At 35.9% G+C, this 21,545-nt stretch overlaps 1 protein-coding gene across 1 annotated transcript in view; it reads right to left on the bottom strand.

Moving 5' to 3' along the window:
- Positions 1-21,545, bottom strand: part of LOC140140418 (RING finger protein 17-like) — a 316,068-nt gene that overhangs the window by 170,574 nt on the left and 123,949 nt on the right. The window lies entirely within an intron of this gene.

Below are 21,545 nucleotides of genomic sequence, written 5' to 3'. Positions count from 1 at the left end.
ATAACAAAAGGGGGTGGTCAGTAGCGTACATGCTGTAACATGCTATTGCATGGAAATTTTTGCATTTCGGTTACTTTTCTTTGAAAAAAGATGGGGACATTTGGTCGCATATCAGAAGTTGGGTATGCAAAAAGGGTGGAGGGATTACACTTTTCTGAAAATTGCATTACAAATTTGATTGGCTCTCCGTAACCCCATATCCTACAGCAGTGGTTGATACCTCATTTTAAGCCTAATTTTATACTCTTTCAGTCTACTGAAGCATATAATTATACATTATTCAGTAAAAAATCCTAATTGTCAATAGTAAATTGGTCCTATCATTTTAACCATGACCCGAATAAAGCAGTCAATATCTGTTTTATATACCGAATAATATATATTTTTGTCATCTGATTGGTTAAAAGGCCTATTTTATTGCTCAAAGACCATGGTTAAATTTACAAAGAAAGTTTAATGACTTACCAAATTATATTCCTCAGGTTTTTTTTAATGAAAATTGGTTGTCAACCAATCGCGTCACCACAACCGGCAGGCAGCGCATCGACGCCACGTGCGTTATTCGCACAACGCGAATAGAGTTTGATCGGGACATAACCAATCCATAGTTCATTTCCAAGAACGGTCCATAGTTCATTTTGATGAAATTCTTTTAAATACAGTGAATAGTTAAAACAATGCCCCCACTTTTAACCAATCAGATGACAGGAATCTATGAGGTATATGATTGATAGTTAAATAGAATTTCCAGGTTTTTTTAAAAAAATTTTATTTTTGACGAGTGTAAAATCGGTTATGTTATGATGAAACTAGGGAAGTAGTTAGAAAATCATTAATCTGAAATGATAACATCCCCAAAAGTTTGTAATTTCACTTTTATTTATACACAGAAATGCCAAGATCAGCCACTGAGGTGGCCTTCCCTCATGTTTTACAGTAAGTAATTTAACCTTTATATTAATTTTACACAAATAATATATTAATGTCATGTTTTAACAGAACAATTTGTTCTATGCAATAAGTGATGGTACCGTACAATTTTTGGAATAAGTGTAAAGTGAAATAAAATATGAGATACCACAATATTTGTCATAAATATGTTAAGCTTTAGAAAGGCTCGGATACATTATGGGTAGATGAGGTATTGTTGGTCGAAGCAACCAAAAAAATCGATTTTCAATATCTAAATCAATATATTATTGAAAAATAACATGTTGATGTTTTGGAAAAGTTCATTCTACAAATCATATACTTTGAAAACTTGCTTGATTTATTGTTGTTAATGAGTTATGTACATTTTACAAAAAATTCTTGTTTCAGCCCTCTTTACAATATAACTCAAGAACCACAGGACCTACAAAAGTATATCTGTGATATTTGCATTCTTCTACACGCTAACTATGACATGATCAATGCAATTTTCGCCAAAGCTCACTACCATTCGCAAGATGTTGTGAACTACCAAATCACAACAGTTTGAAATAGTTGCTAACCTTAATAGAGCAAATAATTATGACTACCTGAGTCCATAGATGGTACTCGGGTAGTCATAACTCAAATATAGGGTCCATAACTTATAGTTTTTAAAAGAAATCAAAAAATACTTGATGAAATGCATACATGTAAAAGGATAAGGGGTAGCCTTATTTGTTTTACACATGGACCAAATTATAGCATCACAATGACAATGGTTCATTATGTAAAAAAAACAGAGACTGTTTTAAACAGTGTTAAAAGCTGCATCTAAGTCCATGATAAGAGTCAACTCTCAGACAATACAGTAGGGCATGAAAAGAAATAAAGAAACACTGACTGCTATGGATTCAGGTGCAACTTTTAAAACTTTTAAAATGGCTACTTTTCTTACACAATTGTACCTGAACGCAATGATGTTTGACGCTATCAAACACATATGTAAAACAAATAGGGTTATACAAACCTTTTTACATTTGTACATTGACTTATTTTAAAAAGTATTACGGGGGAAATAAGTTGTGGAACCTATATTTATTTACAGCACTAGAGAAATACATGGTTTTTTTTTTCTTTAAACAAGTTCAATGAGTGAATATAAACTCATTGTCTCAGGTCATTAAGCAGTATTCATAAAGCCATGCTTCCGCTTCCCGCCATGCTTGTCCTCATTTTTGCAAGGATGAGTGAGCAATTGGTGAGTGGGTTGGCTAGTATCCTATAAATTGGGGAAAATCCTATATAGGCTACACATGATTTCTCAATTGATCAAGCAAAAAAGAAAACACAAACAACGTGCTACCATGCATGACCATCTCTTCAGCTAACAGTTCACACTTTTTCATGTCACAGTTCACTTCAGTTCTTTAATAACCATTATAAGGTATTTTCCAATTTTTCTCAAATTGTTTATCAATAAACCAATGTAATTCAGCTCCATTTCTTCATGAAGATCTGGAGATATGCAGGCCACACACAATTCTTAGTCACCCACTCAAAGAGTCGGTCAGAAAACTTAACCTGCAAAATTAAGGCTTACTTAATTGAATTAAGCGTAGTCGGTCTACTATTCCCATTCCCAGCAATAGTTGGAAGTTACATCTGGATCTATGTGCACGTCAAGAAACACTTTCGGAAACAGAAACGACACTTATCCCACTTGTCTGATAATTCACAGTGTCATACCATGCAAAATTCCACATCAGCGCTTGCAATCACTGTAGATGGCCGTGATCCCAACAGAGCCATGTCAGTTCGCAGAAGGCAACAAATATACAAACAAGAGATTGACATCACCAAAAATCTCTTTGTTGTTGTCGTTGCAGGGTTCGGTTTTTGCCGGCAAAGTGGCAATAACTGGCAAAAACCTGTTTTTGCCGATTTTTGCCTGGTTTAAACCGGCAAAAATGGCAAAAACTGGCAAAAACTTATTTATAGTCACTCAAATGTTAACAAGTACACAGAAAGCTCATAAACAGTAAACATACAACTTTTAATGAATCATTCAACATATTTTTTGTCTCATCAAGTCCTTAAAATGAAAAAGTTTTGAATTTGAAAATGCACTAAGTGATCAATGAAAATGCATGCCTTTAATTTCTTAATACATTTTTAATTACAAAATCTGGCCTTGTTACACTCCGGAAAATAATTTTTTAATTTAATAATTCATTTTGAGATCAAAAATCTGAACTTTAAATCACTTTAGTTTTTGCCGGCAAAAACTGTTTTTGCCAAGCGGTTAAAACCGCAGTTTTTTCCAACTGCGGCAAAAACCTGCGAACCCTGTGTCGTTGTATTTTTCGCCTGTTTTGTCCCATACTTCACCTTACTGTCACTGCGGAGATATTATACCAATACTGAACACATCCGATTTTATGCCAAGTTCAGTCTATTTGCCAACAGTGCCATTAATCTAATAATATATGCAATGAAGCATCCAGATTTCAAAGTTGTATTGGGACATATGGCGAGGTGTTCTTATGCTGATATCCCACAACCATCACCAATCCTGAAATACCTACTTTCAAGGAGGAACTAAAAACCTGATTCAAGATACCTCAATGAAGTATCCAAGGGAAGTTAAAAACACTTCTTATATCAGATGATCTTGTAATCCTCAGTTTGGGTAAAACCAACAGTCAAATTTTAGCTTCAAAATGCAGTCAATAATATTGTATTTCACTTCAGATTCACCTATGAACAGAAACCTTATTTAAGACTAACGCACCTGTATAGCTGTGAGGGCCCTGTAGCTCTGAGAGCATGGTAGCGATACTGTTTGAACCCTGATGACACTTTTGATTTGTTGACATGTTCCCATCATATTAAGGATTCTTTTTGCCACATTTAACCTCAATTGGGCATACTCTGACATTTGACCCCAGAAGACCTTTGACCTTAAGTGACCTCAGTTTTTTTTTTTTTTTTTGTTCATGCTCCTGTAATATAGAGAATTACTTTCACCAAGTTTAAGCTAAATTGGATGAAGTTAAAAATTTAGCCCCTGGATAACCTTTGACTTCGGATGACCGATTTGATTTTTTTCATGTTCCCCTCATACAAATTTTATGGGCACTATTACATTTCAAATGTGTATCACAATTGATGTATATAATATGCTAATAAACAGATTATAATTATATATATTTGCATTATACAAAGAGCTGTAAGTCAAGTTTTAATTGCTGACTTGCAAACAATAATAAATCATTTGCTAAGGGGAATGCATACTAGGGGTTTTCTGTTTTCTGTCAAGTTTAAAATTGGAGAAAGGCCCCAAAGTTAAATTGGCTGAAGCCGGATTCAAACCAGCAACCTCTGAATTGCAAAATGAAAGTGTAACATTTGGTAAAATATTAATGAGGAAACTTAGCAAAGTAGTTCAAAAAATTCATAATTTTTAGTGGCAAACATTCCTAAAAACCTTTCACTATTTGATGAACACAATGTTCTATAGAGTGTATGCAATAAACCAACAGTTCTAAGATAACTAAAGGAAGTGTCCGGCAATCACAACATTATGTCTTATATGTTAAAAAAATAACAAGCACGAATCACATGGTTTTATTTAATAATTCAATGAAGCCTGACAACAAATGAGCACAAATAACCATGACGTCATTGCTCTAGAAAATTTCGGCACGGGAATTTTGAATATCGCGTGTTGAGAGATGGCTGTTTTTATTTGTTTTTATGGTTAATATGACTTAGTTTTAAATAAAACCATGTGATTCGTGCTTGATAATTATTTTTGTAACATATAAGACATAATATTGTGATTGCCGGGCAAATTTGTACTGTATTTAATTAATTTGAAGGTTAGTTTGTGGGGTTCATTATCGAACCCAACAGGTTTAGCTTGTATTAATATTATTTGTTAACATTAACTTGTTTGGTATGTGATATTGTAAGCGATCTAAAATTTCAAAATAATCCCATTCAATTACACCGCCGACAAAGGAAAATTCCTGAATTTAGTAAATTTGTGCTGCACACCACCTGCAAATTGATGACGTGTATGTTAAATAGTCTGTGTTCCACTTTTTAATAGTTTTTGGATCATACCCAAATGACATATTTTCTTGTGAACTCTGTAGGCGTATACAACATAAAACAGATTGGCCTTGTTAAAGGTTTTGTTCTCTACCCGCAAAAGTAAACCAGGATACATAATTTGGTTATGTTGCACTTCACATATTTACATGCACACTGCCTATTGAATATATGATGCGCATATGCAGTATTACAGTTTACTGTATAAGTGGTAAATTTTGTGTACAGATATTTTCATGATTTTCAGCGAGAGACACATTTTCGCGAATGTATTTTTTCTCGCAATTACCCAGTCCTTCCCTATACTTGTAATACATTATTGCATATGTTATTTTCGCGGTTGGAGCTCTAATCGTGAAATTCGCGAAATAAAACCCTCACGAAAATTACCACTTCAACCAAACAATGTCTCATTATTATCACAAGTGAATAACTCCATGCACATAACACCAGGGTTGCCCAAAATGTTCAGCCTGAATTAAGTAAAATTCAAAAAAAAGTCAGAGCCCAATTTTCCTCTCAACCAATGTTTTCTATGGGCCAGGAAACTATTCGAATCATGGTGGTTTCTATTAGCAAGCATGATATTGATTAATATAAGAAATAAGAAAATAGTAAAAAATAATTAATAACAGTGTAAACCTGGGCGAAGGGATGAACAGTTGGACTGGGGGGGGACACCGCATCACTCTGAACCGATCTGTTTCCACTGAGCACATTGTGATGTGCCCTGAGTAATTTGATTTAATTTAATTATTTAACTTTGTTTACAAGCTGAAAGTATTTCATGAGATGGGAAACCCCTTGTATTTTGGAATTCCCCAAATTATTGTAAACAAAGTCAGATCTATGTTTGGAACTTGGAAATTCCCAGTTCAGTATATTGCACCATAGTCAGGAAAACCCCCCAGGAAGTGATGTAATCTGAAAGGTGAATGTGTATAATTAATATTGGGAAATCCCAAGATTGCAGCAATGTTGTGAAAATGTGATTGAAGTAATGGTTTATTAATAGATGATGGGATTTTTTGCATGAGTACTGATATAAAAAGCTGAAGGCTTTTTGTTGGGACTTACAGAATGCCATGGGAGATTGAAAACTCCACATGTGTGTGATGGTCTTCGTGCTTCAAAAAAGAAGTACATTTTAACCAGTTTATATAGCCAATAATTGAGCTAATTTTAATACAGCAACGAAGAAGACAGCGAGCACACAAAAGTGCTCTTCCTCATCAAAGGATTAAAAGTTCTTCTGTCAAATTGCTGGAGTTTGCTGGGTTTGTGAAGGCCACGAATCTGTCAAAAAACAGCGGAGCTGTGTTAAAGAAACCTGTTCCCTGGAGAAAGAGAGAATGGTGAAAGAAACACCATTTTTGGAGAAAGCAGCGCAAGGAGATACATTCGTGGAGAAAGCAGCGCACGGGAGATATATTTGTGGAGATAGCAGCGCAAAGGAGATTGGAGGAAGCATCATCATTTTCGTATGAGGATTTTATGTGCAAGGATTTATAAATGCAAGTGTACGATGGACTTCGCTGATTTTCGCAGAACAAGTGAATAAGGATATATTACATCAGTCGTCCAGAACATTGCAAGAACTCTAGAATCACCAACAAGAAGACCGCTGGTTAAGTACCGATATAATAAAACTGATTGTGTGATTTTATTGTAATTGTTGTTATATGTACCAAGCATACTCTATTTTCAATTAAAGACTTAGATTTGTTAGCTTAAAATCAAACAGTGTATTTGTGTTGTGCATTCGTGTGAGTTCGGGTAAAAGGTGATTTTGGCCTTGAGTCAAGTAACGACTCGTAACAAAAATTGGGGCTCAAGCGTCCGGGAAAATACACTGTAAAAAAGTTAACATTAATTTACTGAGTCTTAAAAGTGAAAGTACAGTATGGCAGAGTTCAAAGCTGAAGAGTTTCTTGAAACTATAGATTGGGAGAAATTTGATAAGTTGAAGAAGCCTGATTTATTAGCACTTGCCAAACATTATGACTTGAAAGTAAAGCAAACTACAAGAAGACAAATAATCAAAAATGTCTTGATTGAGGTTTTAGTTGATGAAGAGTATTTTGATGAATCCATTTTGGGCAAGAGAAAAGAGGTCGAAACTGAAATCGGTGGGGACTCTGCAGTTAAATTGAAAGAGTTGGAAATTCAATTAGAACTGAGGAAAATAGAAATGGACCAAAAAGAAAAACTGGAAATGATCAAGTTAGAGAATGAAAATAAAGAAAAACAAGAAAGGCTAGATATGGAAAAACAGAAAATGTTTATTGAAGAAAAGGAAAAGGTGGCAAAATTGGAACTTGAGAAACAGAAAATGGCAATGGAAGACAAAGCGCGCCATGAAAAGATGGCGCTGGAAGCACATTTGAAAGAAAAAGAAATTGAGTTTGAACAAGAGAAGTTGGCTAAGCTAGGTGACAAATACTCATCAAGTTTCTCCTCAAAGTCAAAGTCAGGGTTTGATGTTACAAAGTATGTAAAGCTTGTGCCTAAATTCAAAGAAAAAGAAGTTGACGAGTACTTTCAACATTTTGAAAAGGTAGCTACAAATTTGAAATGGCCTCCAGAGCATTGGACCCTACTGTTACAAAGTAGTTTTGTGGGGAAGGCCAGGAAACTTACTCAGCTCTACCAATAGAGAAGTGTAATGATTATGAAGAAGTCAAACAGGCAGTCCTTAAGGCCTATGAACTGGTGCCTGAAGCATACAGACAAAAGTTCAGAGATTCAAGAAAGCAAGCAGATCAAACCCATGTAGAATTTGCTAGAGTAAAAGAACAAATGTTTGACAGATGGCTTGGGTCAAAAGAAGTCAAAGATGATTTGGCCAACTTAAGCAATTAGTTCTTATAGAAGAGTTCAAGAAATGTGTCCACGTTGACATTAAAACTCATTTGGATGAAAGCGCTAGCAAAATTATGACGCTAAACGAAGCGGCGACAATGGCGGACGACTATGGCTTAACTCACAAATTGAATGGGAGTAGATTTGGTCATAACAGAAGTTATTCAAACAGGTTCAGCCATAATCAACCTAGAACAAATCAGGGTGGTACACAAGAAGTGAGATCTCAGTCTAATTCACAGCATAGTGCTGGTGGTAGAGGGACCCCAGGGAGTTCAGGTAACAGAGCAAAATTTGGGACTGAATTTAAAGCCAAAGTAACTTGTACTCATTGTAAGAGACCAGGGCATACGATGACCCAGTGTTATTTCTTAAAAGGCAGACAAGACGCACAAAACAGCAGCAAACTGCTAGTAATACTGTGGGATGTGCAGTGTCACTTGAGTCAAAGAAAAAAGTCAGTCAAATCAAGAAACAAGAATTCCCACAAAAGGGAGGTGAGACAGACAAGGTGTGTGAAGAATTTGAACCATTTGTGTTAGAGGGAGTAGTATCACTTGGTGAGAATGGTAGTCCAAAGCCCATCAAGATTGTGCGAGATACGTGTTGTGCACGGTCTATGATTCTGGAAGGAACTTTGCCCTTTAATGAGGCTAGTTCAGCAGGTAATGCTTTGATCCAGGGTATTGGGATGGAAATAATTAGTGTACCTCTCCACAAAATTAACTTGACATCTGACTTGGTTTCTGGTCCTGTAACCATAGGAGTTAGACATGAATTGCCAGTCAAAGGAGTGTCCATGTTGCTAGGAAATGATTTGGCAGGGGGGAAGGTTTTTCCTGACCCAATAGTCACAGATAAGCCCTGTATACAGGATGATAATAGTGAGGAAGAGGAGATATTTCCTGCATGTGCAGTGACACGGGCAATGAGTAAGAAGGCCTCATTAGAAACAATTGAGGACAACCAAATTGATGACATAGGCTACAATTTGGAAGACACTCTTGTGTCAAAGTTGAATGAGAAAGAAGATAAACTTCCTTCTCCAGGGGATAAAAAGACCCCTCAAAATGACACAGCCTCTGAGCATGAACAAATTGAGGAAACCATGAAAGACCCATTAAGTCATGACAAGCTGATTCTGGAGCAACAAAATGACCCAGAACTCAAAGAGATCAATCAAAGGGCATTGACCCTAGAAGAAGCAGGACAAAATTCTGTCTGTTTTTACAAACAGGATGGTGTGCTAATGAGAAAATGGCGCCCCCTTGATGCACCTGCCGATGAAGAGTGGAAGGTAGTGCACCAAATTGTGGTACCAAAAGTCTACCACACTGAAGTAATTAACATAGCACATGATAGTCCCATGGCAGGGCATTTGGGTGTTAAGAAAACTCATGAAAGAATTCTGAGACATTTCTGGTGGCCCACTCTCAGAAAAGATGTTTCTGAATATTGCAAAACATGTCACATATGCCAAGTAGTAGGGAAGCCAAATCAGAAAATACCTCCTGCTCCATTAAAGCCAATTCCAGCCTTTGATGAACCATTTAGTAGGGTTATTATTGATTGTGTAGGCCCCCTACCAAAGACTAAGTCAGGAAATCAGTACCTTCTGACAATTATGTGCGCGTCAACACGCTTTCCTGAAGCCATACCCTTGAGAAATATTAAAGCAGTGACAATAGTGAAAGCTTTAACCAAGTTCTTCACATTTGTGGGGCTCCCCAAGTCCATACAGTCAGACCAAGGATCAAACTTTACTTCTGGAGTATTTCAGCAGGTCATGTATCAATTAGGTATAGAACAGTACACCTCAACTGCTTACCATCCAGAATCACAAGGTGCACTAGAAAGGTTCCACCAAACATTGAAAAACATGATCAGGACATACTGTTTGGAATTTCAGAGGGACTGGGATGAGGGAGTACACTTGTTGTTGTTTGCTGCTAGGGAAGCTGTTCAGGAAACTTTAGGATTTAGTCCTTTTGAGTTAGTGTTTGGACACACAGTACGCTGGACCCTTAAAGTTGTTGAAAGAAAAGTGGCTCAATGAGAAATCAGATATCAATTTGTTGGATTATGTCTCCAATTTTAAGCATAGGCTTAACAGAGTAACTGATATCGCCAAAGAAAACTTGAAACAGGGTCAGGCCAAAATGAAACAATGGTATGATAAACATGCCAAAGAGAGAGTGTTCAAACCAGGTGACAAAGTTCTAGTGCTGTTTCCAATTCCAGGACACCCATTACAAGCCAGATATCATGGTCCATGTGAAGTGGAGTCAAAAGTGGGTGAAGTAGATTATATTATCAAGACTCCTGGTAGACGCCTTAAGAGCAGGCAGTTATGCCACATAAATATGCTCAAAGAGTATGTTGAAAGAGGTGACAGTGGCATTCCAAAACCTGTGTGTACAGTAAAACATGCTGATAATGTAGACAAACATGCCGATGTAGACAAAATCGCCAATGTAGACAAGAGTAAAGATGACAATTCTGATGTCACATTTGACCAGGATAAAGAGCTAGAGCACAAAGAGTATAATGTAAAATTGAACAATTCTGATGTGCTCACTAATTTGGACTCAAAGTTAGGTCATCTTTCTCAAGATCAACAAAGTCAAATTGCAAATTTGATTCACAAATTTGACAATATATTTCCTGATACGCCAAGTAGAACAAATGCTGCATTTCATGATGTAGATGTTGGTGATACAAAACCAATCAAGCAGCATCCTTACAGAGTCAATCCATTGAAAATGGAACATCTCAAAAATGAGATTAATTATATGCTAGACAATGATATCATAGAACCAAGTAGTAGTGAGTGGAGTTCACCATGTATTCTTGTTCCCAAGCCTGATGGTTCATACCGATTGGTCGCATGAACATGAGAGCTGCAAATGTTCATTCAAAGACAGACTCGCACCCAATTCCAAGAATTGATGATTGCATAGACAAAATTGGGAATGCAAAATTTGTTAGCAAATTTGATCTTTTGAAAGGGTACTGGCAGGTTCCACTCACAGACCGTGCCAAAGAGATTTCTGCTTTTTGTACACCATTTGGTCTTTACCAGTACAAAGTTATGCCATTCGGTTTGAAAAATGCCCCAGCAACATTTCAGAGAATGGTGAACCAAATTGTGGCAGACATAGAGGGATGTGAAGCGTATGTAGATGATTTGATTGTTTACAGTCAAACTTGGGAACAACACATGGAACAACTCCATCAATTGTTTAAGAAGCTGTCAGAAGTACAATTGACAGTCAACCTGGTAAAAAGTGAGTTTTGCCATGCCACAGTCACATACTTGGGATATGTTGTAGGTCAAGGTCAGGTGAAACCTATCAAAGCCAAAGTTGAAGCAATTGAGCAATACCCCACACCTGTAAATAAGAAGGCACTCATGAGATTTCTAGGAATGGTTGGCTATTATAGAAAGTTCTGCCCAAACTTTTCAGAGATAGCAAGTCCTTTGACTGATTTGTTGAAGAAAGATGCAAAATTCATTTGGTCAGAACAGTGTGAAAATGCTTTTCACAAAGTCAAATCGATACTCATGAGTTCACCAGTGCTTACTGCACCTGATTTTCAGAAGCAGTTCAAGTTGACTGTTGATGCCAGTGACATAGGCTGTGGAGGTGTTGTGATGCAAGAGGGTGAAGATCAAATAGATCACCCCATTTGTTACTTTTCAAGGAAATTCAACAAGCACCAGAGAAATTACTCCACAATTGAGAAGGAGTGTCTAGCATTGCTATTGGCATTGCTACATTTTGATGTGTATTTGGGTACCACAGTATACCCTGTGCTTGTTTTCACAGATCACAATCCCCTCACCTTCATCAACAGGATGAAGAACAAAAACCAAAGACTGGTGAGGTGGAGTTTGACCTTGCAAGAGTACAATCTGGACATCAAACATATTAAGGGAAAAGACAATGTAATGGCTGATGCCCTGTCCAGAATTGCATAAAAAGGGCTGATAAACAAAAATTTCCTTTAAAAGGGAAGTTGTATGTGACAAGTAGTCACTGTGTATGATGAGTTAAATACTCAAAGTTGATAAATGTTGAAGTTGATGTAAAAGAAGAAAACATTTAAGAAAGTTTTCATTACATTCGAACTTTCTTCTTTTAAGGGGAGGTGTGATGTGCCCTGAGTAATTTGATTTAATTTAATTATTTAACTTTGTTTACAAGCTGAAAGTATTTCATGAGATGGGAAACCCCTTGTATTTTGGAATTCCCCAAATTATTGTAAACAAAGTCAGATCTATGTTTGGAACTTGGAAATTCCCAGTTCAGTATATTGCACCATAGTCAGGAAAACCCCCCAGGAAGTGATGTAATCTGAAAGGTGAATGTGTATAATTAATATTGGGAAATCCCAAGATTGCAGCAATGTTGTGAAAATGTGATTGAAGTAATGGTTTATTAATAGATGATGGGATTTTTTGCATGAGTACTGATATAAAAAGCTGAAGGCTTTTGTTGGGACTTTACAGAATGCCATGGGAGATTGAAAACTCCACATGTGTGTGATGGTCTTCGTGCTTCAAAAAAGAAGTACATTTTAACCAGTTTATATAGCCAATAATTGAGCTAATTTTAATACAGCAACGAAGAAGACAGCGAGCACACAAAAGTGCTCTTCCTCATCAAAGGATTAAAAGTTCTTCTGTCAAATTGCTGGAGTTTGCTGGGTTTGTGAAGGCCACGCATCTGTCAAAAAACAGCGGAGCTGTGTTAAAGAAACCTGTTCCCTGGAGAAAGAGAGAATGGTGAAAGAAACACCATTTTTGGAGAAAGCAAGCGCAAGGAGATACATTCGTGGAGAAAGCAGCGCCACGGGAGATATATTTGTGGAGATAGCAGCTAAAGGAGATTGGAGGAAGCATCATCATTTTCGTATGAGGATTTTATGTGCAAGGATTTATAAATGCAAGTGTACGATGGACTTCGCTGATTTTCGCAGAACAAGTGAATAAGGATATATTACATCAGTCGTCCAGAACATTGCAAGAACTCTAGAATCACCAACAAGAAGACCGCTGGTTAAGTACCGATATAATAAAACTGATTGTGTGATTTTATTGTAATTGTTGTTATATGTACCAAGCATACTCTATTTTCAATTAAAGACTTAGATTTGTTAGCTTAAAATCAAACAGTGTATTTGTGTTGTGCATTCGTGTGAGTTCGGGTAAAAGGTGATTTTGGCCTTGAGTCAAGTACAACTCGTAACAACATTAACCGGTAACACTCTAAACTAAACTGCATTACCCGCCAACCGTTCCCCAGTAGAAACATGCAGAATAACACCTGGGCAATATCTAGTGTAAAAAAAATTCCACCTTCAGCAGGAAAAAAACCTTGCCTGACCTCAACTTCCAGCATCAAGAAAATCAAATGGTGTTTCCCTAAAAAGAAAAAGCTCCATATCAGGCTGAAAATATAATGCGTAAAATTTTGCTATTACAGTAAAATTATTATGTCTGCATAAGGCAGGAAATTATCAAAAGAATTCTGGTAAAAATCTTCCAATATCACCCAAATGGGCTTCTGAAAATAGTGAGTTTGGTTGCCCTGTTTGACACCAGTCATTCTAGTGATAAGGTAAGAACCATGCAGTGCTGAGTTTGTCTGCTAGCACATTGGCATCATGATTTTATTAAAACCCTATATCAATTTTTCAGCAAAGCAAAAACCAAACTGTGCAGCCATGCATACCCACCTATTCAGCTAATATTTCACACTCTTTCATAGGAGAAATTCACTTCCATCACTGTGTAAAGCATTCTCTGTAAAGTGTTTATTAATTGAATAATATTAATTTCTTCAATTCTCTGTCATCAACTCCCAGCTTCAGCTTCAGTAAGAAAACAACCTTCAAAAACTGGCAAATCAAGGCTGTTTATTACGTATATTATTGAAAAATATTACAACTATGAATGTGAACAATACCTCTACCAGTGCAACGGCCTCACCCTTGTCAGTTTACATTGTGAATGTTTCATATTGGGAACAAATTTTTCTTGCAGTCCTTCTAGGATTGGTGGCTATCGCTGGACTTGTTGGAAACTCTTTGATAATTGCTGCAGTGGCTTTCTCAAAAAAACTCCAGACTCCAACCAATGCATTTGTGACAAGTTTAGGCGTAGCTGATCTGCTGACATCCTTTATTCTCATATGGTACATTGTTGGTAGTCTTGGCAAAAATGAATGGCCAATACCAGGGGCCTACTGGATTTGTCAGCTTACAGGCTTTCTGGTATATGATTTCATAGGAACCAGCGTGTGGACATTGGGTATGATTGGTGTAAATAGACTCATCCACATCACAAAACCAATTTGGTACAATAAGATATTTACGTCATGGAAACTTGTAACTCTTGTGCTGATACCGTGGGTCATCCCAGCAGCTAGTTTGCTTATCTATTTTGCGACTGGATCTGTTAGTTATGGATACAATCAAGCAGACATGGTTTGTGCTGATTCGACAGATACAGTTGAATTCTCCCTTATTTTACTTGCATTTTGTGCATTCCCATTCCTAGCAATAGTGGGAAGCTACATCTGGATCTATGTGTATGTCAAGAAACACTTTCGGGCACAGAAAAAACAATTGATTTCTGCCATTACTATGACTGATAATTCACAGAGTCCTGGCATGCAAAACTCCCAACCACAGCTTACCACCGCCCAAAACGGCCATGATCCCAACAGTGCCAATGCAGTTCGAAGAAGGAAACAGATATCCAAACAAGAGATTGCGATTACCAAAAACCTCTTTGTGGTTGTCATTGCATTCTTCGCTTGTTTTATCCCATACCTCATCTTACGGTCAATTCCAAACATCACTATTCAACATATTGCATTTTATGCTAAAGGTATTCCATTTGCCAACAGTGTTTTTAATTTCATAATCTATGCAATGAAGCATCCAGATTTCAAAGTTGTACTGAGACATATGATGATGTTTTCTTATGCTGATATCCCACAACCATCACCAATCCTGAAATACCTACTTTCAAGGAGGAACTAAAAACCTGACTCAAGATTGATCAATGAAGTATCACAGGAAAGTTAAAAACATTTTGTATTTCATATATCTTGTAATTTTTGGTTTGGATAAATCTGACAGTCAAATCCTCGCTTCAAAAACTAAAGAACCTGACACAACTAGAATATTTTCTTGAAAATAAAAGATTGCTCATTGAAGCGTGAAACATGTCCGACGTGTTACGCGTTCGAACAATTTACGCGGACGCTGGCCGCCATATTTGGACATCGCATGATTGCGTGCTAATGTGATTGGTCGCTAGCGGTACTTCCTTAATGGGCTATTCGATTTTTTACAGGGAAAACGACAGATAAAGTTAAAATTGTGTTCTGTTTTCAAATTAAAAGAAGAAAATGTGACGTAAATTGCATTTTAAAAAGTGAAAAGGGACGGTTATGAATGAGGTTAATGACTTTGCATCAGTTATTTTTCAGGTACAGCTCAACTGATCATACTTTTCCTACATTCGACCTTGCATGATTTTTGAGTTGACACAGTCATGAAAATAACTATAGATACTTGACAGACCGTTAGTAGCCCAGTTCTGAACCTTTTCATTGATCATTCATAACAATAGGTATCTGATGGATCAGTGAAGATAAGAAGGGATTATAATATATCCGTAACCTTGATATATAGTAGGCTTACATCTCGAGGAAAAAGTGCAATGGACATGTTTTCATTTTATGTTTCAAATATCCCGCGCATGAAAATTGAGTATTTAACCCAAAATGGAAAATGGAACAATTTATTGGAAATCTGTTTTAACAGATTTTTTGACATCTTTTTCTGCACTGTATTATACCTAAATTAAGAAATTTGATAAATATTCAAAGAAAATATAGGTCATCCAAAAAATGTTGATTTTTACACATTTTGGGGCAAAAAAGAAAAAATAAGCAAAAATATCAAAATCTGTTTTAACAGCTTCATTCATCAAGTCATAACAAACGGCCTACATGCTTAATTTCTAATAAAATATTGAAATTGTGAAAAATATAGGTATTTATTGATTTTCATGTTTTTTCTTGCAAATATGCTAATAATATGCAAATTATGAAATTGCAAAATAAAGTTTCTATATAGCATATACACCTTTCAAGTGTGATGTTCAAAATGACAGACATCAAAAAGAGATTCGATGAAATGTAAAGGTGTAGTAACAATTTTGGCATGGACTGTCTGGTTAGGCAAAGTACGGTAAGTTGAGCTGTATTGTGAAATATCTAAACATTGTGCTTTGGACCTCGGAATATCCCTCGACCGAGGGATATTCCGAGGTCCAAAGCACAATGTTTAGATATTTCACAATACACTCAAAACAACTGATGCGCAGTCATTAGGCCAAAAAAAAAAATTCATCTCAAAGCTTATGCAGCATTTGTAAAATCCACGATTTGACAAAAACAAATGCGGAAATTTTTTTTATTTCAAAAAAAGTTTTTCAGAAAAATCGGTGAAAATCAGACTTTTTCTCAAAATACCATGAAAAAAGTCGGAATAAAAAAAAAAAAAAAAAAATTGCATTTCGCATTTGTTTTTAAATTTCTCGTGAGTTTTGAGACAAACTTTTTTTTTTTGCCTTAACCTCTAAACATAAAACATATTGGCCTTGTTAAAGGTTTTGTTCTCTACCCGCAAAAGTAAACCAGGATACAATTTGGTTATGTTGCACTTCATATATGTGACCATCCAGCACAACTGAGCCCTGAAGTCGCCAATCATCATTTTTGAGATATTCAACCAAAATATTCTGCTTGAAATTAGCTTTAAAATGATGTATATCATGTCTATAGTACTTGACATTTAAGTAGTGAAAAATCAATAAAACAGTCAATAAATCCTTTGTTTCCTATTGTTTATTGTTATGTTCAATGGAGCATATCTCAATAGTGGCACTGGCAACATCCGGGCTCAGTTGTGCTGGATGGTCACATATTTATATGCACACTTATCTATACCGATTTATAATTAGATTGAATACCAATGAATGACTCTAAAGTTCAACCAAACAAAGTCTCATTATTATCACAAGTGAATAGCTCCATGCATATGGCACCAGGGTTGTCCAACATGTTCAGCTTGATTAGCAGTGTAAAATAATAAAAAAAGTCAGAAGCCCAATTTTCCTCTCAACCAATATTTTCTATGGGTCAGGAAACTACTGGAATCATGGTGGTTTCTATTAGCAAGAATAATATTGATCAAAATAGGAAATAGTAGTCAAAATAATTGAAAAACAGTGTAAACCCAGGCTATAAGAGATGCACTGTTTGACTTGGGGGGACTGGAAGTTTAAAAAAAAACTTCTCCTACTATATATATGACTGAGGAGGAAAAAACTTTCCCCACTATCACTAAAATAATTATGAAAAAAAAAAATTTCCCCGCCATTACAAAAACACTTTCCCCCTAACTGTGTATACAATATTGTGCATGAAAATTAAAAACAAACAAAAACACCTGGGCAATACCTAAATTGTAAAAAAAATGTCACTTTCAGAAGGAAAAAAATATAATGTGTAAGTTTTTGCAATTACAGTAAAATTATTACATCTGTATGAGGCAGAAAATTATCAAAAAAAAAGCTCTGGTAAAAATCTTCAAATTATGTAACCCAAATAGGCTACTGAGTTTGGTGGCCCTGTTTGACACCAGTCATTCTAGTGATATGTTAAGAACAGGTGTTGAGTTTGTCTGCTAGCAAGTTGGCATCATGATTTTATAAAAACCCTATATCAATTGTTCAGTGAAGCGAAACTGAAACTGTGCAGCCAGTCAGCCCCACCTATTCAGATAACATTTCACAAGTTTACTTCCACCACTGTGTAAAGCTTTCTCTTGTTTCTGTAAAGAGTTTAGTAATTGAATAATATTATTCATCTTGATTTCTCCAAGAGGATGTGCCCTGCAATTCTCTGTTATAAACTGTCAGCTTCAGCTTCAGTAAGAAAACAGCCTTAAAAAACAGGCAAATCAAGGCAGTTTATTACTACTATGAATGTGAACTACACCTCTACCAATGCATCGGCCTCACCCATGCCAGTTGACATCCCGAATGTCTCATACTGGGAACAAATTCTTCTTGCAGTCCTTCTAGGATTGGTGGCTATCGCTGGACTTATTGGGAACTCTATGATAATCACTGCAGTGGCTTTCTCAAAAAAACTCCAGACATCAACTAACGCATTTGTGACAAGTTTGAGCATAGCTGATCTGTTGACATCCTTTATTCTTATATGGTACATTGTCGGTAGTCTTGGCAAAAATGGATGGCCAATACCAGGTGCCTACTGGATTTGTAAGCTTACCGGCTTTCTAATATATGCTTTCATAGGAACCAGCGTGTGGACACTGGGTATGATTGGTATAAATCGACTCATCCACATCTTAAAACCCATGTGGTACCCAAAGATATTTACATCATGGAAGCTTGTGACTCTTGTGCTGATACCATGGGTCGTCCCGACAGCTAGTCTGCTTATCTATTTTGCGACTGGATCTGTTAGATATGGATACAATACAGTCGATATGGCTTGTGACGATTCGACAGATACAGTTGAATTCTCCCTTATTTTACTTGCATTTTGTGCATTCCCATTCCTAGCAATAGTTGGAAGTTACATCTGGATCTATGTATACGTCAAGAAACACTTTCGTGAACAGAAAGAACATTTGTCCCAGTTCTCTGCAATTTCTGTGAGTGATGATTCACTGAATACCAGCATGCAAAACTCAACATCCGAGCTTGTCATCACCGAAGAGGGCCATGATCCCAACAGCGCCAATGCAGTTCGAAGAAAGAAAGAAATATCCAAACAAGAGATTGAGATTACCAAAAACCTTTTTGTGGTTGTCGTTGCATTCGTTGCTTGTTTTATGCCATATCTCCTCCTGCGGGAAATTCCAAACACTGCTATTCAACATATTGTATTTTATGTTAAAGGTATTCCGTTTGCCAACAGTGTTATTAATTTCATAATCTATGCCATGAAACATCCAGATTTCAAAGTTGTACTGAGACATATGATGATGTTTTCTTATGCTGATATCCCACAACCATCACCAATCCTGAAATACCTACTTTCAAGGAGGAAAAAAAAAAAACCTGACTCAAGATTGATCCATGAAGTGTCATACAAAAGTTAAAAACCTTCCCTATATCAGGTGATCTTGCAAATTATTGATTTGGGTATATAGAAGATATTAGGCACTTTATATTTTCTTGCCGAGTGTACAATGATATTCGTTCTAATGAGTTCAAAAGATTGGAGGAAAGTTTAGAAAGGAATGGTCTATTATATGTATGGGAATTGTTTATTACAAGCAACATTGATGAGAAATTATTTATCTTGCTTGGGGATGACTGCACCCAATTTTTACCAACTTTTCCTAGTGACTTAGTTCACACTGCTAATGTTTGTTTTGATATTTGGTCAGGAAAAACTTTTGATAAAAACATCCATATTTATATTTATTACAAAAGTTTCAAGTGTAAGCCTTTCATGATAATGGCTGCAACAATACAACACAAAACATATTTTCATATTTGTAATACGTTTACAAATGTTTCAATACTGAGGATAATAGGTCCTTTTCCCTGATATGGCTATTTTGCGGGTCAAAATATTGCCTTCCAGACAACAGATTCAGCTAGATAGCTGCTTGCCCTCTTTTACCCAAACTTCCAGCATGTACAGGCATGAGACTGCACTTTCCTAAAAAAAAAACTGAAAAAACTGAAAATGCGCGTGAAATTGGGCAAAAAGTACCAAAAACAGGCTGAAATTAAATAAAGTTGCGGAAATTTTGACTATAAAAAAAACTGAATTCAGTTTTTAAACTGAAAATTCTCATGCCTGCATGTATCATATTTTTGCAAAATAGAGTGTCTAAAGGCACCACATAGAATTTGGTCCTATAGAACTATCGGTGCCCGGTTTAAACGCTAATTTTACTGGAATCATTTGACTGATTGTGAAGAAATGAGTGATTACATAACACATGCCTTAAATCACTTCATTCCAAGTTTGAAAGAAAGATCATTCAACCCAATGCGGTTAACTGTCAATCTGCTTCATATTTTGTTCAGTGAAATCCTTTTCGTTCTTTTTAAATATTCTTTCTTGCAAAACATTTAATTAGGTTGTGTTCAAATTTGAAAATCTCCACGATATTGAAAATGAAAGCTTGCATGTCAGATGATGCTCAGTATGCTCGTTAATGTTGATATAAATGTTGCATAAAGAATTATTGCATACAGAATACCAGCTGGCTTAAAATCTTTCTCACACAGATTAATGTTTTTGGAATATTTCCACGAAATTGTAATTAATGCAAAGTCTAACTTTAAAACTTCCAACATTATTGTCGCTTGGTATAAAAAATCACACACAAAGCTGTAAGCAACCTGATCATTGTCTTTCTAGGCTCAAATGTTCTTTGGAAAGTTAAAATATAATATATTTGCACAACCTAACAAAAATTCAAGTTGGAAAGCTTCCAATTGGAGAAATCAAAGTTTTCGGACAAACTTTTATTCGTCTTCAGTGAAAGCATGAATAGCATAACACCGTCGGATTATAAAATAGATAATGTGGACTAAATTAAATGAGATACACAAACTTTAGGAAGCGGTGAGCGAGTATGAAAAAAGTGCCTGTTGATCAAACTTGGAATGAACTGCATTGATGCGCGCATTATGTAATCGTTAATTTCTTTGCAACCAGTAAACCGAATCAAATAAAATTTTCGTATGTGATGCACAATAAAATAGGCTTTGCGCTACATTTTAAATTTTTTGATTCTGACATCTATTTCTCGACTTACGTTCAATTTTATTTACTCGGTAATTTTTTCTGGGGCACCCTGTATGTATAATACTCATTGTGACGGGCCATTAAGCAGCAGCATTAATATACCCTTAGGTTAACCCAATGACTTGACTACATACTACAGTCAAAATGTCATATGAATGAACACAGCATGATGAACATCCGCTTCAATAGAGAAGTGAATCCCACTCACTCCTAATAAAGCTAAAAAAATGCTATGTTGCAATGCCGTGTGTTCATTCTTAGTAACACATCCATTTCAGCTGAAACTGCAAATTCATTTTTTCATAGTTTTTGCTGTAAAATCAGGAAATTCTGAGAAATATTTTGAAGAAAATTAAATTGATTATAGGTATAAATTAATTGATATTTGTATTTAAATCAGGTAAATAAACCACAATTTTATGATGTGTACTTTTGAACAATCACAAATGACATCTTAATTCAAAATCAAGTTTGAAGAAATCTTAAAAAAAAAAAAACCCATTCGTTTTTGAAACTGTCAAGCGCTTTGAGATATACATTTAGAAATAACATGGACAGGGAGAGTATGAATTTCAACTGAAATAAGCACATTAGGCAGCTCGATTTGAACTTCATATACCCTCTGAGAAAGATTCTACATGAATCTTCCACAGAGAGGGTGAGTTTCAAATAGAGTTGGTTAATGTGTAATTCCATTTGAAATTCGTACTCTCTCTGTAGAAGATATTTCCAAAATCTTCCACAGGGGTAGTGTTGATTTTGAAT

Source organism: Amphiura filiformis, chromosome 19 (assembly GCF_039555335.1).
Source record: "Amphiura filiformis chromosome 19, Afil_fr2py, whole genome shotgun sequence".
Taxonomy (NCBI): domain Eukaryota; kingdom Metazoa; phylum Echinodermata; class Ophiuroidea; order Amphilepidida; family Amphiuridae; genus Amphiura; species Amphiura filiformis.
Note: the sequence above shows the minus strand (reverse complement) of the source record. Positions and strands in the feature narration are given on the sequence as shown.